At 40.4% G+C, this 15,998-nt stretch overlaps 1 protein-coding gene, 1 non-coding gene and 1 pseudogene across 5 annotated transcripts in view; 1 reads left to right on the top strand and 2 right to left on the bottom strand.

The window, feature by feature from the left end:
• SRPK2 (SRSF protein kinase 2) overlaps positions 1–15,998 on the top strand; it is a 226,343-nt gene that overhangs the window by 137,946 nt on the left and 72,399 nt on the right. The gene's annotated exons all lie outside the window — the stretch shown is intronic.
• LOC136128373 (V-type proton ATPase subunit e 1 pseudogene) lies at positions 8,024–8,269 on the bottom strand (annotated as a pseudogene).
• TRNAD-GUC (transfer RNA aspartic acid (anticodon GUC)) lies at positions 15,821–15,892 on the bottom strand. Its single transcript has one exon. It is a non-coding gene; the product is annotated as a tRNA-Asp (tRNA).

The following is a 15,998-nucleotide window of genomic DNA, read 5'->3' on the forward strand; positions in this document are numbered from 1 at the left end:
AGCTATGGTTTTTCTGAGTTTAAACTCTGAATACTTAATGGTATAATTATGTATATTTTGATGGAATTAACTAAAATTTGGATTTACTTGAATGAAGTAGGTGATTAAAACAGACTGATTAGTGTAGTAACTTTTTAAGAGACATACATTTATTAGAGTGGAATGTCCTATTCCTGAAATCTTCTGGAGCATCAGAAGTTCTTATTTGAAATCTGCCTTTCTTTGCCTGTGCCTAGTAGTATTTGCTTTCCTTGCTTGTGTTTCAGTCATAAGCACACTTGAGTGTATTACCGGAAGACATCTGTAAGACACGGTAATGGCTCCTTACAGCGGAGATTCTTAACTGGGTGTGTGTCAGACTCCTAGTGACATGTGCCCAGGCCACATTCCAGACCTACTGAGTCAGAATCTCCTGCTTGTAGGCTTTTGTCTTTTGAAAAAGCTTCTACATGATCATGGTGTATAGTCTTATAAGAACTGTTGTGTTACAGATCCTAAAATAAATATAGATTAAATTTTGCATGACGTTTTATATCTTACCAGAAGTAAACTCCATATTCTTCATTCAAGGATGTCACAATCTGGTTTCAGTCTTTCTTTCTAGCATTTCTGCCAATATTCTCCTGTGGGTACCTTGAATATCAGCAAAACTGGACTTTCCTGTTGCCATGCCTGTGCTTATTCCTGAGGTTCCCCTTGCCTCAAAAGCTCTTCCTCACAGTTCAGCCTCAGTTGTCACTACTTTCTCTATGGATTCCGTGGGGACTAAACGAGCCAGAGAAAACATTTCTGCCTTTCTGGGTATTTTGTTTTGTTCTCATTGTATTCCCTGGACCTTGGAACCTTGACTATATTGAGGTGATTAAGGTAATAATCTTTCTGAACCATGGTCCACCTTGTTTTATATTGTTATTTGTATACTTGTCTGCTCTAGTCTGTCAGACACCTGGTTCCATGCACGAAGACAGCTTTTACTCATTTTTAACAATAAAAAAGTTTGATAAATATTTCTTGAACAAATGTGAGGTATCTTCTCTGTACGTGGGTAGTCAAGCAGAATTTGGAACTATAGGGTAGAATCACAAAATTTATGAGCACAACTGTAGGAGAGAATATCACAGTCCGTGAGTTCTCTCTGATCTGAGTCGGTGGGATGATCAGACTGGTGGAGTACTTTATAGCTCCTGCCTCATCAGAGATACCAGTTTGATGTTTTTCAAGACAGTCCTCAGTTGTGAGATAAATTTGAACTGAGACGGTACTGTGTCATGTGTGAATACAAGGGGGAGTATTTGTAGCATTTGGTTTCATGGGTGCTAGTCTCAGCAACACGTTATGTTTTGAATTTCTGTTCCACCTTAGGTAAGGCTCTTATGTTGAACACTAAAGCTTTTATTTTCTTACCTGTTCAGTACTGCCCTTGCAGGTTAGTGAGTGTTTTAAAACTAGGCAGTGAGTTTCCCATGTGTTAACATACATGACTGGGGGGTTTGCAGAATTTCATATTTGGTGGTGAAGAGTATTTGATCTGAACCAACTGGAGGGTGATGAGAGCATGTGTTAAGAGCAGTGTACAGGGGAGAACTCACTGGTGGCTATGATGATCGGTTGTTTTTTTGAGTCAGCTTTATTAAGATATGATTGACATTAAATAAAGAGTCACCAGTTTTAGGTGTACAATTCATGGAGTTGTGACTCCATGTACGTATACATGGTATACATGTACGTATACATGGTATAACCACAACCGCAGTTGTGAGGTAACATTTCGTCAGCACCAGAAGTTCCCTTGAGCCCTTTTACAGTTAGTACCCTTCCCCCACTCCTTAGTCTCTGGCAACCATTGATCTGCTTTCCATCACTGAAGTTTCGCCTTTTAAAAATGGAATCATATACTCTGTAGTTTGACTTCCTTCACTTAGCACAGTTCTTTTGAGTTCATTCATGTTCTTGTATTTGTTCATTGTCTTGTATTGCTGAGTAGTTATTCCATTGTTTAACCACAGTTTATCCTTTCTAGTGTCATCTTTTGGTGAGCTTGAAACTGCACATTATTTGTTTAAGGGTTTAGTTGACATCTGGTATCCAAACTACACATGAGTATGATTTTTCTTGTTTAGAAGCTCATTAAAGTCAAATAGAATCTTAGACTGAAGGACTTGAATGTAGTGGTTATAGTGGTGACATATGAATCTGGTAATGTTTCTTCAAGTGTGGCCCTTAAACCACCTGCATCAGTTTCCTGGGGTGCTTACCAAGCATGCCAATTCCTGGGCCTTCTCTCAGTCTTAGTGAGTCAGTCTGTGAGTGGAGAAGTCTGAGTGCTGTAAGTGGATATCCGTACTACAGAGGATTCATCTCATCCCAGTGAGTGTCCTTCAATGTTTCCTTTTCAAGCCTCTCACCGGTGTCAGTTATTTACCACCTACCCTTCCTTCTACAGTCCACTGGCACAGCAGCAGATCTAGTTCTACTAGAAAGTTGGGTCTGGAAATATTTCACTGCTTCCAGCTGCTGCCTAGTAGGGCAAGCTTCCTTCCTGGCTCTCCAGTCACTAGTTGTATGACCTTGAACTTACCCCCTGTGCCTTATGATCCTCATCTGTGAAGATGGGGTGAATAATAGTACTTCAGAGTTGTTTGAGCATTGAGTTAATTATATGAGTAAAGTACTCAGAATAGTTCTATTATTTAAGAGTTCGATTTTTAAAATATTGTTATTTTGAGTAGTATTTTTATCGCCACCCTGGAAATATACATTCATTATTTGTTTTAACTCATGTTTACGAGTTTATCAATCACCATTTTTTCTTGTAATTTAGACCTTCCTTCCTCATCGTTTCATGTCTTCCTGAAATCTATTCTTTAGAAGTTTCTTTAGAAGAAGTCTGTAAATGATAAACTCAGTTTTTGTTGATTTGAAAATACCTTTATTTGTTTTATGTATACATGTTTTCCTTCCTTCCTCCCTCCCTTCCTCCCTTGGCTGTGTTGGGTCTTCGTTGCTGCGCGGGGGCTTTCTCTAGTTGCGGTGGGTGGGCTTCTCATTGCGGTGGCTTCTCTTTGTTGCGGACCACGGGCTGTAGGCGCGCGGGCTTCATTGCTCTGAGGCATGTGAGATCTTCCCAGACCAGGGATCGAACCCGTGTCCCCTGCATTGGCAGACAGATTATTAACCGCTGCGCCACGAGGGAAGTCCCTACGTGTTTTCTTTAGCCAGTTATATAACTGAAAATGACAGTCATTATGACTCTTAGCACTTTGATGACCTTACACCACTGTTGTTTGACTTCTTTCTTTTGTGACCTCTAGTGACAGTGTAATTGTCATTTCTATGTAGAAAATCTGGCTGTTTTTCTCCCTGTTTTTTTCTCTTGCCTTTGGAGTTCTTCAGTTTTATTGTTCTGGAGATTTCTCCTTGTCTGGAACACTTTGTGCTTTCTGAATTTGAGATGTATGTTCCTTATCAATTCTGGACAGTTCTTAGCTCTTCCTTCTTCTCCCTTCTTCAAGAAGCCCAAAGAGTAGATTGGTTAGATCTTCTCATTCTCTACTCCACTTCTCAACCTTTCGTCATGTTTTCAGTCTCTTTGTCTTTCTGTGATACTGGGTTCGCCAAAAAGTTCACTCAGGTTTTTCCTGTTTTACAGAAGAACCCGAGCAAACTTTCTGGCCAACCCAGTACATCCTAGATGATTTCTCCAGATCCATATTCCAGTCTCTTGTTTGTTGTCTAATCAATCAATGAATTTTAAGTCTCATGCTTTAATTTCCTGCTTGTGCTTTCGTTTCCTTCGTTTATTTCTATCAGGATTATATTTATTGTATATTCTGTATTTCATAGTACTAGTATCTGAAGCTACTTTTGCTGTTTATTATTTCTTTTGGCTTGCTCATTGGGTATTGTTTCCTTATTTATTTGGTGATTTGAAAAAAATTATTAAATCACACCTGCCCAACCCAATCTTAACTGCTTGGAATCCCAGTTAGCCCTGATTGAAGATGCATTTCTCCCAAGAGGATTTGTTTTTAACTTCTTCCAGGCACCCAGGGACGGCAGTGACCCGGAAGCACTCCAAGTTAATTCTTGGCTTGGGGGTTTCAGAACTAGCAAGGTATAATAATAAATTCAAATGCTAACTCTGCCCAAGGAGAAGCTTGAGATTGCAGATTAATAGGAGAGATTTCCCCTACCTCTAGTCGAGAGAAGTTTGGTATCCGAAATTCGTCTCACTGGTTGATCCTAGTTCTTGTTTCTCTAGTCCTATCTCTTCCTAGGACCTGTCTTTGGATAGCAATTGTAGCTGGAATCCTAACCTTATTCTTGAGCCTCTCCCATTGGGGTTGGATTTGGTGCTTGCAGAATCTCCTGTTTCTCTGGAAAATGTTTTTCTGATAGCTTCTTTAGGTATCCACCAATCTCTGAAAACGGCCATTCCTACAGGAATAATATTAATGTGTTTCAGCATTTTTGAAGAACTATAAACACAATTCCTATAGTAAGGTTGGTATTAGTGCTAATTGAAGCAAGTCTTAAATAAAGCCATTTATCTAATATTGAAGAATGTGTATGGCTGAAATTTATAAAGTTTGAAAGAGGCAGAACGTATTGCAGTGGACTAATAACTCTTCAGATGACCAAAACTCTCTGCCAGCAATTGTAAATTTTGTCTTCCATCTAGGGGAAACAGTTTTTAAGATGGGAACACTGCTGTTGTGTAAAGTCCATTGAAACCCTAGTTCACAAGAAAGTCTTTGAGGATTAGGCTTAACTTTGTACTTGTCAAAAAAGACCTAGTTAGAACAAGTCATGTGTTACTGGAGAATGTTTATTAAGCAGTTTGCTTACGTGTTAAATTTTTTAAATCTATGTTGGACATCTTTTTTTTTCCCCCAAAGATGGTTATAGCAGCAGTACAACCCATTTTGTCATATTGCCTTGTAGAAATATGTGATAATTAACAATAGAGATGCTTCTGAAACTTTCTTAAATCTCATAACCAATCATGGTTATAAAATACATGAGTTTAGAAGTAGAGAGGTTAAGAGGTAGATTGATGCTGACCTTTGCATTAGCACAGTTACAGATGAGCAGAAAGGGCCAGAGGTCTGATAGCGCTGTCATGCATAATATATCAGGGTGTACCTCCTTATTATTCACAGCTGGAGCCCTGAGGAAGCAACAAGTTCATGGTAACCACACACCAGAAAGGTGAGAATAGGATGTGAGGATTAACCTTTATTGACTGCCTACCATGTGCGCAGTTACCATACCAAGGAATTTATGTATCATCCCTTTTAAATTACCATAAACCTCTGACTTTCTTGAGAGGCTCAGGGAAGTTGTCACTGACTTGAATTCTTGTGGATTTTTAAGTGATGGAACCGGTATTCACACCTAACCCACAGGCTTTCTACCAGAAAACTGCATATTGTTTGGAGCTGCACTTTTATCCTAGCTTTCCAGCCCTAGACAGTGCATTTTGTTGTTCTTTAGTAAATTCTCCCGAGGCGCCAAGGGTGGGGGAGGGGTGGAGTGGTGGTGGGGTCAGAGATAGGAACCACTTTCCCAGCATCCACTTTGCCTTTCCTTATTTTTCTTCCTTGTCTTTATAAATTAATAATTAATTTCAGTAGCTGTGCGCATGGTGCCCAACTGAAAAAGTATGAAAGGAGTATAAGGAATTTTTGAAAAGTTAATTCCTCTCCCTGACCATCAGTCATTGAGCTCCTTTTCCTGGAGGAGAGCCATTATTGTCAGTTTCTTGTTGCTCCCACCAGAAACAGTCTGTTAACATGAGGTGCATGCATTGTATTATATCTGTAAAACAAATGGTACATGCCACACACAATTGCGCTGCACCTTTGTATTTATCATCGACCTATCTTCCATTAGTACATAGAGGACAGCCTCTTTATTTTCGTGTAACAACTTTATTGAAAGATAATTCATGTACCATAAAATTTAAAATGTGCAATTCAAAGATGTTTCAGTCTACTCACAGAATTTTGTAACCATCACCAACCACCTAATTTTAGAACATTTCCATCATCCCCACAATAAATTCTGTACACTTGAGTAGTTACCTCCATTTCTTCCCACCTCCTCAGCCATAAGCGGCCACTAACCTACTTTCTCTCTATTCTGGGAATTACATGTAAATGGAATCATATAATATCTTTAGTGGCTAGCTTCTTTGAGTTACCATAACATTTTCAAGGATCATCCATGTCGTAGCATCTATCAGTACTTCCATTACTTTTTATTGTTGAGTATTATTCTATTCTATTACTATTTTGTTTTATTTATCCATTCATCAATTAATGGACATTAAATTGTTTCTGCTTTGGGGTAGTACGAATAATGAGGCTAAGAACATTTATGCGCAAGTTTTTATTTTTGATGTATGTTTTAGCTTCTCTTGTGTATATACCTAGGAGTGGAACTGCTGGGTCATATGGTAACTGTTTAATCTTTTGAGAAACTGCTTCTAGTTTTTCAAATGTTTTTCAAAATGCGTACATCATTTTCCTTTCTTATAAACAGTCTGTGAGGGTTCTAATATTTGCATATTTTTGCCATCACTTGTTAGTATCTGTCTTTTTGATTATTGCCATCCTAGTACGTGTGGATTCGTGGTTCATTGTGGTTTTGATTTTTGTTTTTCTGATGGCTAAAGATGAACATCTTTTCTAGGAGTTTTAAATAGTTTTAGGTCTTAACATCTGGGTCTTTGATCTACTGTGAGTTAATTTTTGCGTGTAGTGTGAGTTAGGAGTCCTACTTTATTCTTTTGCATGTGGGTGTTCATTTATCTCATCACCTTTTGTTTAAAGACACTGTTCTTATTGAATGGTCTTGGCACCTTTGTTGAAAAATCATTTGATGGTAATGTGATGGTTTATTTCTGGACTCTCAGTGCCACACTCTGTTGATTACTGTACCTTTGTAGTAAGTTTTGAAATCAAGAAGCATGAGTCTTCCAGTATTGTTCTTTCTCAATATTGGTTTGGCTATTCTGGGTCATTGCATTTCCATATGAATTTTAGGAATGGCTTATCAGTTTCTGCAAAGAAGCCAACTGGTATTTTGATAGGCGTTGAATTTGGGGCATACTGTCATCTTAACAGAATTAAGTCTTCAGTCCATTAACGTGGGATGTGTTTCTTTTTATTTAGATCTTCTTTAATTTCTTTCAGTAATCTTTTCTAGCTTTGATAGTATATATTTTGAACTTCTTTTGTTAAATTTATTCCTATGTACAGTTGACCCTTAACACGGGTTTGAACTACTTGGGTCCACTTATACGTGGATTTTTTTTAATAGTATGTACTACAGTACTACACAGTCCACAGATAGTTGACTCTGTGTATATGGAGGAACCACATACACAGAACGCCAACTATTAAGTTGTACTTCGATTTTCAGCCGTGCCCCAACCCTCTAATTGTTCAATGTTCAACTGTATCTTATTCCTTCTTTTTCCATGGAAAGCAGAAAAATAATTTATTCTAAAAGATAGCAGAAATAAGAAATTCATCCTGAAAATATACTTTGGTATAATTCTGGTGAGACAGATTTTTCCCTCTGAACATGTTCTCCTACTGACTGCCCCACTGGAGTCTTATTGCCTTGTAAGAGTTCTTAAACATTTCGCTGATTCCCCTGTTGAGAGCAGGAAGGAGCCATCTTCAAATCCACAGGTTCCAAGGAGAGAATAACATTATTTCTCAGAAGAACAGCACTTTCTATCTCAGAAGAGTACATAAACATTTTATGGAGGCAGCATACTTTAGGTTAAATAGGTACATCATTCACCAAAGTGTAATAAGAAAGGTGACCAGAAAAAATACTGCATTGTAGAATAAGGCATTCAAATGTGGTGGGAACATTTAAGGCAGTTGATGGCTAAAACGGTTGAGTTAAGGAAAGGAAGGTGGTCTGGGTGTGGAGGTGATTTTGCATCCAGAGGAGTTCTCTTTGTGGCCTCAGTGACTGAGCACTGGCGAGCAGGTCTTCTTCCTCAAGGCCAGTGATGCTTGAGGTACCAGATGGTTTCATTTTTCAACTGTGGTCCAAAGAGAGGGTTGAGTTGGGCCAGAATTGCGATCAGCCAAAAGAGATAGCGGCAAACCGAACAGGTCACCAATATGGTGATGATAACTCCCTGGTTGGGACCCTTTCAGATGAACCAGGGCACCAGGAAGCTGATGAAGCCACAGAACATGCTCATCATAATGAGAGGCACCGTGAGGCTGGTATATGCCATGGTTGCCACCGGAGCTCTGTGTTTTATTCTTTTTGATGCTATTGTGGATGGAATTTTCTTTCTTTCTTTTTTTTTTTTTTGCGGTACGTGGGCCTCTCACTGTTGTGGCCTCTCCCGTTGCGGAGCACAGGCTCCGGACGCGCAGGCTCGGCGACCATGGCTCACGGGCCCAGCCGCTCCGCGGCACGTGGGATCCTCCCGGACCAGGGCACGAACCCGCGTCCCCTGCATCGGAAGGCGGACTCTCAACCACTGAGCCACCAGGGAAGCCCTGGATGGAATTTTCTTAATTTCATTTGCCTCATTTTTTATAGAAGAGTTTTGTTGTATGCATGTGCCATAATCTATCATCATGTTATTAACAAGTCTCCCATTGATGGACATTTAGGCCCCAATATATTGCTATTTACAGATATTGTCACTGTGAGTATCGGGTGAATTCCAGTAAGGAGGTGTGCTGAGCTAAAGGATATTCAGATATTGGAATCATCTGTCAAATTAAAAATGAATATACTCTTCCTGTTTATAATTTTACAGCTAAAATTTCCAATGGTGGGCTGTATAAAAAAATGTTCCAAACTCTTTTCAGTTAATTTTGTTTACTTATTAAAAGTAATGATATGCTAGAGGAGGTTCACGTTGCTAAAATGTTGCCTAGAGCAGCACTGTCCAGTAGAACTTTCTGTGATGATGGAAGTGTTCTATTATCTGCACTGTTCAGTACCATAAGTCACCAGCTGTATGTGGTTCTGGCTGCTTGAGCCCTTAAAATGAGGCTAGAGTGACGGAAGAACTGAATCTTAAATTTTATTCTGTTTAATTTGGCTAGTGGCTATTGTGTCATATAATTATAGTTGCTTTTTGATTTAAATCTTGCGGAGGTGTGCAGAAGCCATGTTCAAAGTGGTACATTTTGCGTTATTTCCTGAGTAGCAGGAGGCAGTTGTTCTAGTTAAGTTTCATCAACATACAGGTCTTAGTAAACAATTCTCCCCCCACCCCCCGCCCTTTTGTTTTTGTAGTGGCAGTTTACCCTGTACCCAGCTGGCTTCAGATTGCCTACAAACAGAGCCTTTTAGATAGAAACACACGGGTTCTTAGTTTGCTAGATTTTATATGTATATCTCGTCCTAATGTAAAAAGGTAGGCTTATATGAGGTAAAACTTATATATTCTCCAAAATCTGTCTTTGAAATTTATGAATTTATCTTGGTGATTATGCTATGGGTCACTGCTTGCAGATCATGAACCAGGAAGGCTAGAATCTGTTGGTGGTTTGACTAACCTTGTATGTTAGCTCTTAACTAGGCCTTGCTCTTGAACCCCTCAGTTCTCTTTGGCACTCTCACATGCTTGGAGAGGCATTGTTTACCAGCTGTTCACTCATGACCTCTGTTTCTATTGGCAGCCTAAACCTTTATTTTTTAACTATAGATCCTATATACCAAGCAGTCCACTGTATTTCTACAATGCTGGACATCCCACATGCCCCTCAAACTCTGATGAGCTGAAACAGAAGTAAGCTTTCACTGCAAACCATTCCTCCTCCTGCTGCTGTGTTCTCTCTCCAAATTAATGGTAACACTATCTTACTATCAGAAACCTAGGAGACAGACACTCACCTCCAGCAAATGAATTACTGAGTTCTGAGTTCAGGTTTTCATCATTTCCTCCTGCGACACCTCACTAGTTTCCCTGCTTCTGTCTTTTATCCTTTCTACCCATTCTGTATACCAATTTCATATGTTTTTTGCAGAGAGCAACTCTCTGGTCCTAAAATTGTATTTCAGTGGCTCCTACTTGCCTTAAGGATAGAGCGCAAATCCCTTAGAACTGTGGGTCGTTCCTCTGTCAGCTGGCTGCTGCTGAACCTCTTCCCTGTCTCCAGCCACACTGGACTAGTTTAGGCCTTTGTGCCTCTCATCACCCTGTTCCTGGGCCTTGGCCACCCTCCTCCACCCCCTGTGCCTCATTCTGTTCTGTCTCTAAGATCACTCCCAGCATGTAGATGTTTCTGGCTCAGCCCTCTGCCACCTCCTCCTCTATAACAACACTTGGAGCAGTTATGTTCCTATATTCATGCGTTTACAGGCATTTCTCTAGAGCCCTCTTGCTAGACCATGCATCCCTCAGTGCTGGGCTCCTTTGTACCCCGGTACACGTCATGGTGCATGCTATACGCCAGGGATCCCCAACCCCCGGGCCACGGACCAATATCGGTTGGTGACTTGTTAGGAACCGGGCCGCACAGCAGGAGGTGAGTGGCGGGCGAGTGAAGCCTCATCTGTATTTGCAGCCACTCCCCGTCACTCGCATTGCCACCCGAGCTCCACCTCTTGTCAGATCAGTGGCAGCATCAGATTCTCATAGGAGTGCAAACCCTACTGTGAACTGTGCGTGCGAGGGATCTAGGCTGTGCGCTCCTTATGGGAATCTAGTGCCTGATGATCTGAGGTGGAGCTGAGGCGCTGCTAGCGCTGGGGAGCGGCTGCAAACACAGATTATCATTGGCAGAGAGCTTTGACTGCCTAGAGACCATGATAAATCAATTGCTTGCAGACTCATATCAAAACTCAGTGAGTGGAAAGTGACAATTAAGCTGCATCTTATGGAGTAGACTGGACCTAAGGCACACACTTCAGGTGTCACTGTCTCCTGTCACCCCCAGGTGGGACCATCTAGTTGCAGGAAAACAAGCTCAGGGCTCCCACGGATTCTGCATTATGGTGAGCTGTATAATCATTTCATTATGTAGTACAGTGTAACAATAATAAGAAGGAAAGCGCACAATAAACGTAATGTGCTTGAATCATCCCGAAACCATCCCCCACCCCATCCCATGGAAAAACTGTCTTCCACGAAACTGGTCCCTGGTGTCAGAAAGGCTGGGGACTGCTGTTATATGCTATTCTGAGTATTTGTGGAATCAATGGACGCCATTTTTACACGCTTTTGGGCTCTGGATTAAACTTTTCTGTCTGCCTTTCTCTTCTTCAGTAGTAATAACGTGTACTGCCAGGCCCCACACTGTTTTATGAAGTATTAATAATACAGGTGGATGAGAAGTCTATAGCTCCGTCATACATATGTTGTTAGGTGGTCAAGTAGTCAACTCGTTTGCTATCTAAGGTGTAGTTTAGTTGGGAAGCAGGTGTGATTTACTTACATCTTCACTAACTATGTTCAGTGTTCTAGAAGACAACACAGTCTTAGTAAGACCATGTAAAGTGTCTGGCTTGGAATTATGATTGTTTCTGTTAGAATTTGGGGAATAAGGTTTTGTTTTCCTTTCTTTCTTTTTTTTTTTTTTTTAACTTGCCTGTGCCCCAAAGAGAATTGGCTGTCACATTCTTATTACCCAGCTTCTTAATTCCTCTGATCATTTCAATTATTTAAAAAATGCCAGATTTGGTTGAGGCCAAAATCTGATAATTTAAAGTGAACTACTCTATTACTTATTGAGAACTTGGCAGCTCTATTCATTTTCTATTGCTGCACAAATTACCACACTTAGCAGGTGAAAACAATACCTGTTTATTAGCTCACAGTTCTGTAGGTCAGAAGTTAGGGCTGCACAGGTGGCTGATTTCTCACTGGACTGAAACCAAACTGCTGGCCAAGGCTGCAGTTCTCATCTGGGGATTGGAGTCCTCTTTTAAGATGACTAGTTATTGGCAGAACTCTTCCTTGCACTGAAGTTGTTGTTATCCTTCTAGCTGTTGGCTGGGGACCACTCTCACTCCTAGAGGCCACCCGTAATTCCTTGCTCTGTGGCCCTAATGGGCAGTTCCTGACATGAATGTTTGCTTTTTTGCAGGCTAGCTCAAGCACGCCCCTGACTTTTTCTGTGACCAGTCAGAGAAAAACCCTCACCTGTAAAAAGGCTCATGTGGTTAGGTTAGGCCCACCCAGTGTATCTGCCCTTTTGCCACATAACTTAACGTAATTACAAGAGTGATATCATATTCACAGGGCTACCCACACTCAGAGGAACAGGGAATTACACAGGGCAAGGGTCATTGGGGCTCATTTTAGAATTCTGCCTACCACAGCAGACACTTCACATTTAGGTTTGATTTATACAAAGTTTAGAAATTCTCTTTTCATTGGAGAGGAATACATGAAATCATTGTGGCTTTTCCCTCCCTAGCTGTGTGACGTTACCCAGTGCTACAGCAGCTAGCCTTTTTAGATAAGCTATTTTGAGAGAAAGTGTATACTGATTGATTCTGTCCTTAAGTAGAAATGCCAGATTGCATGTTTCTCAGGCTGACAATTACCACCAAGAGAGGAAGAGTGAGAAGAAGGGTGGGAGGAAGAGAGTGAGTTTTAGATTTAGGCTGTCGACATACAAGGAAAGAAAAAGAAATTTGACTTTATGTGAATGTCCCTAGAATACTACCTGAAGAAATTGGTTTGGGATTCCTTTTCTTTATGTTTTGGTTAAAGATTAACTGAATTAATTTCTTAAATGGTGTCAGTTGCCATTTAAGCTGATAACAAAGGAAAGTACTTCTTTTTCTGCCAAATGTGAGGTTTACTTCTTTTTCTCTGCTGGAATGGAAAAGAAATAGCAGCTGGAAGGAAATCAGAGAACTCCCATCTGGTTGCCGTGGCAATTTAGAGCAGATGATGTATGCATTTTGCAAGGGTCGTTCAGTTTTTTCTCTTTACTAATAGAGCAAATGTACATGAAAAATATAATATGAAGTCGATAAGCATGATAAAATAATCTTAGTATTCTAATGTAATATTTGAAGAAAAGTATTTTGTTTTTTGTTTTTAAGAAGATGTTGGGGGTAGGAGTTTATTATTTTATTTTATTTATTTTTGCTGTGTTGGGTCTTTGTTTCTGTGCGAGGGCTTTCTCTAGTTGTGGCAAGCGGGGGCCACTCTTCATCGCGGTGCGCGGGCCTCTCACTGTCATGGCCTCTCCTGTTGCGGAGCACAGGCTCCAGACGCACAGGCTCAGTAGTTGTGGCTCACGGGCCTAGTTGCTCCACGGCATGTGGGATCCTCCCGGACCAGGGCTCGAACCCGTGTCCCCTGCATTAGCAGGCAGATTCTCAACCACTGCGCCACCAGGGAAGCCCGAGACTACCTTTAATATGTCACAAGGGCCTGATAGCCCTATTTGGAGGAATGATTAGAATATTTAGTTATGTTTTATGTAGGGCAAAATAAATGTAGTTCTTTGTGAAAAATATGAATGACTAGTTGGAATTTTGCTTTCTGGATTTTTTATTCCAGTCACTGAGTTGGTACATTTTCTTATGTATACATACACGTTCTGAAATTACTAGTGCCTTATAGAAACTTCAGCTGATTAGATAGACTGTCTCTACTTTTTACAGAACTACATGTTATTTTTCACTGTGAATGTACTAGGCATTTGTAAAAGAGACCATGCATATAGATTGCTTAAATCTAAATGTAGATATTTATGATTTTTCTTGGAAGCATATACTTTATTAAGGTATAAGGTGGATATTAAAAGGTATTATATAGTCGTATAGGCTTTTGCTTTTTAAAAAACAGCTTTTTGAGGTATAATTCAAATACCATACAAATTAGACATTTAAAGTATGCAGTTCAGTATTTTTTAAGTATATTCACATGGTTGTATAACCATCACCACATGAGAACGTTTTCATGCCTCCTGAAGAATCCCCCGTATCTATTAATAGTCAGTTTCCACTTCTCTCTTCCCCTGCTCCCAACTCCAAGCAACCATTAATACACTCTACAAATTTCCCTATTCTGGACGTTTTGATGTAAAATGGCATCATTCAACATGTGTTCTTTTCTGACTCGTGTTTTTCATTTAGCGTAATGTTTTCAAGGGTCATCCTTGCTGTAACATGTATTATCAGTACTTCATTTATTTCTATTGCTGAATAATATTACATTGTAAGGATATACCACATTTTACTTATCCGTCTATCAGTTGATGCACGTTTGGGTTGTTGCTGCGTTTTATCTATTCTGAATAGCACTGCTATGAACATTTTTACACAAGATTTTGTGGGGTCAGATGTTTTCATTTCTCTTGGGTATATACCTAGGATTGGAATTGCTGGGTTTTATGGTAACTCTAAATTCAACCTTTTTCGGAACTACCAGATATTCCAGAACAGCTGTGCTATATTATACTCCTGCTACAGTAGTACGATGGTTCCAGTGTCTTCATTCTTGACAATACTTGTTGTTGCCTGGTGTTTTTTTTAATATAACCATCCTATTGGACGTGAAGTAGTATCTCATTGTGGTTTTGACTTCCCTCTTCCAATTGACTAATGATGCTGAACATCTTTTCATGTGCTTATTGGTCATTTGTATATCTCCTTTGGAGAAATGTCTCTTCTACTTTTTTAATTTTTAAAATTTGTCTCTTTATCGTCGTGTTACAAATTTCTTTTTATATTCTAGATACAAGTTTGTTTAAAGCTGTATGATTTATAAATATATTCCTCCATTCTCTGGGTTGTCTTTACTTTCTTAATGGTGCCCTTTGAAACGCAAACGTTCTTAATTTTGTTCAAGTCCAGTTTTATCTTTTTTTCTTCTATTGCGTATGCTTTTAGTATCATATCTAAGAAACATTGCCAAGCCTAAGGTAATCAAGATTTACTCATAGTTTTTCCTGCAAGTTATTAATTTTTTTTTTTGTGGCGTGTGGGCCTCTCACTGTTGTGGCCTCTTCCATTACGGAGCACAGGCTCTGGACGCGCAGGCTCAGCGGCTATGGCTCACGGGCCCAGCCGCTCCACGGCATGTGGGATCCTCCCGGACTGGGGCACGAACCCGTGTCCCCTGCATCAGCAGGCGGATTCTCAACCGCTGTGCCACCAGGGAAGCCCTCCTGCAAGTTATTATTGTTTTTTTTTTTTTTTGCGGTACGCGGGCCTCTCACTGTTGTGGCCTTTCCCGTTGCGGAGCACAGGCTCCAGACGCGCAGACTCAGCGTCCATGGCTCACGGGCCCAGCCGCTCCGCGGCACGCGGGATCCTCCCAGACCGGGGCACGAACCCACGTCCCCTGCATCGGCAGGCGGACTCTCAACCACTGCGCCACCAAGGAAGCCCTATTATTGTTTTAAAAAGTATTTTTATGTATTTATTTGGCTGCACCGGGTCTTAGTTGCGTCATGCGGGATCTTTTAGTTGTGGCATGCGGGATCTTTTAGTTGCGGCATGCGGGATCTTTTAGTTGCGACATGCATGTGGGATCTAGTTCCCTGACCAGGGATCGAACCTGGGCCCCTGCCTTGGGAGTGTGAAGTCTTAACCACTGGACCACCAAGGGAAGTCCCAAGTTATTAATTTTGAGTTAATATTTATGTGAGGTAGGGTTACAACATTTTTTTGTATGCAGATAGCCATTTGTCCCAGTTACATTTGTTGAAAGACTATTCTTTCACCATTTAGTAGTGTTGGCATTGTTGTTGAAAATATTTATGAGTTTTCCCCCCCACGGCTTATGTGCTTGTAGTAATTCTTTTTTTTTTTTTTTTTTTTTTCTGGCCATGCCGCATGGCTTGCTGGATCTTAGTTCCCTGACCAGGGATTGAACCCAGGCCACAGCAGTGACAGCGCCAAGTCCTAACCACTGGACCACCAGGGAACTCCCTATTAATTCTTATATGTAATAACTTTCTTGGTTTGTCTTTTGAAATAACTTCTTGATGGTTTTCAATAGGATTAGTGAAAGTTGTCTTTTATTTTTTTTA

Source organism: Phocoena phocoena, chromosome 9 (assembly GCF_963924675.1).
Source record: "Phocoena phocoena chromosome 9, mPhoPho1.1, whole genome shotgun sequence".
In the NCBI taxonomy this organism is placed as follows: Eukaryota; Metazoa; Chordata; class Mammalia; order Artiodactyla; family Phocoenidae; genus Phocoena; species Phocoena phocoena.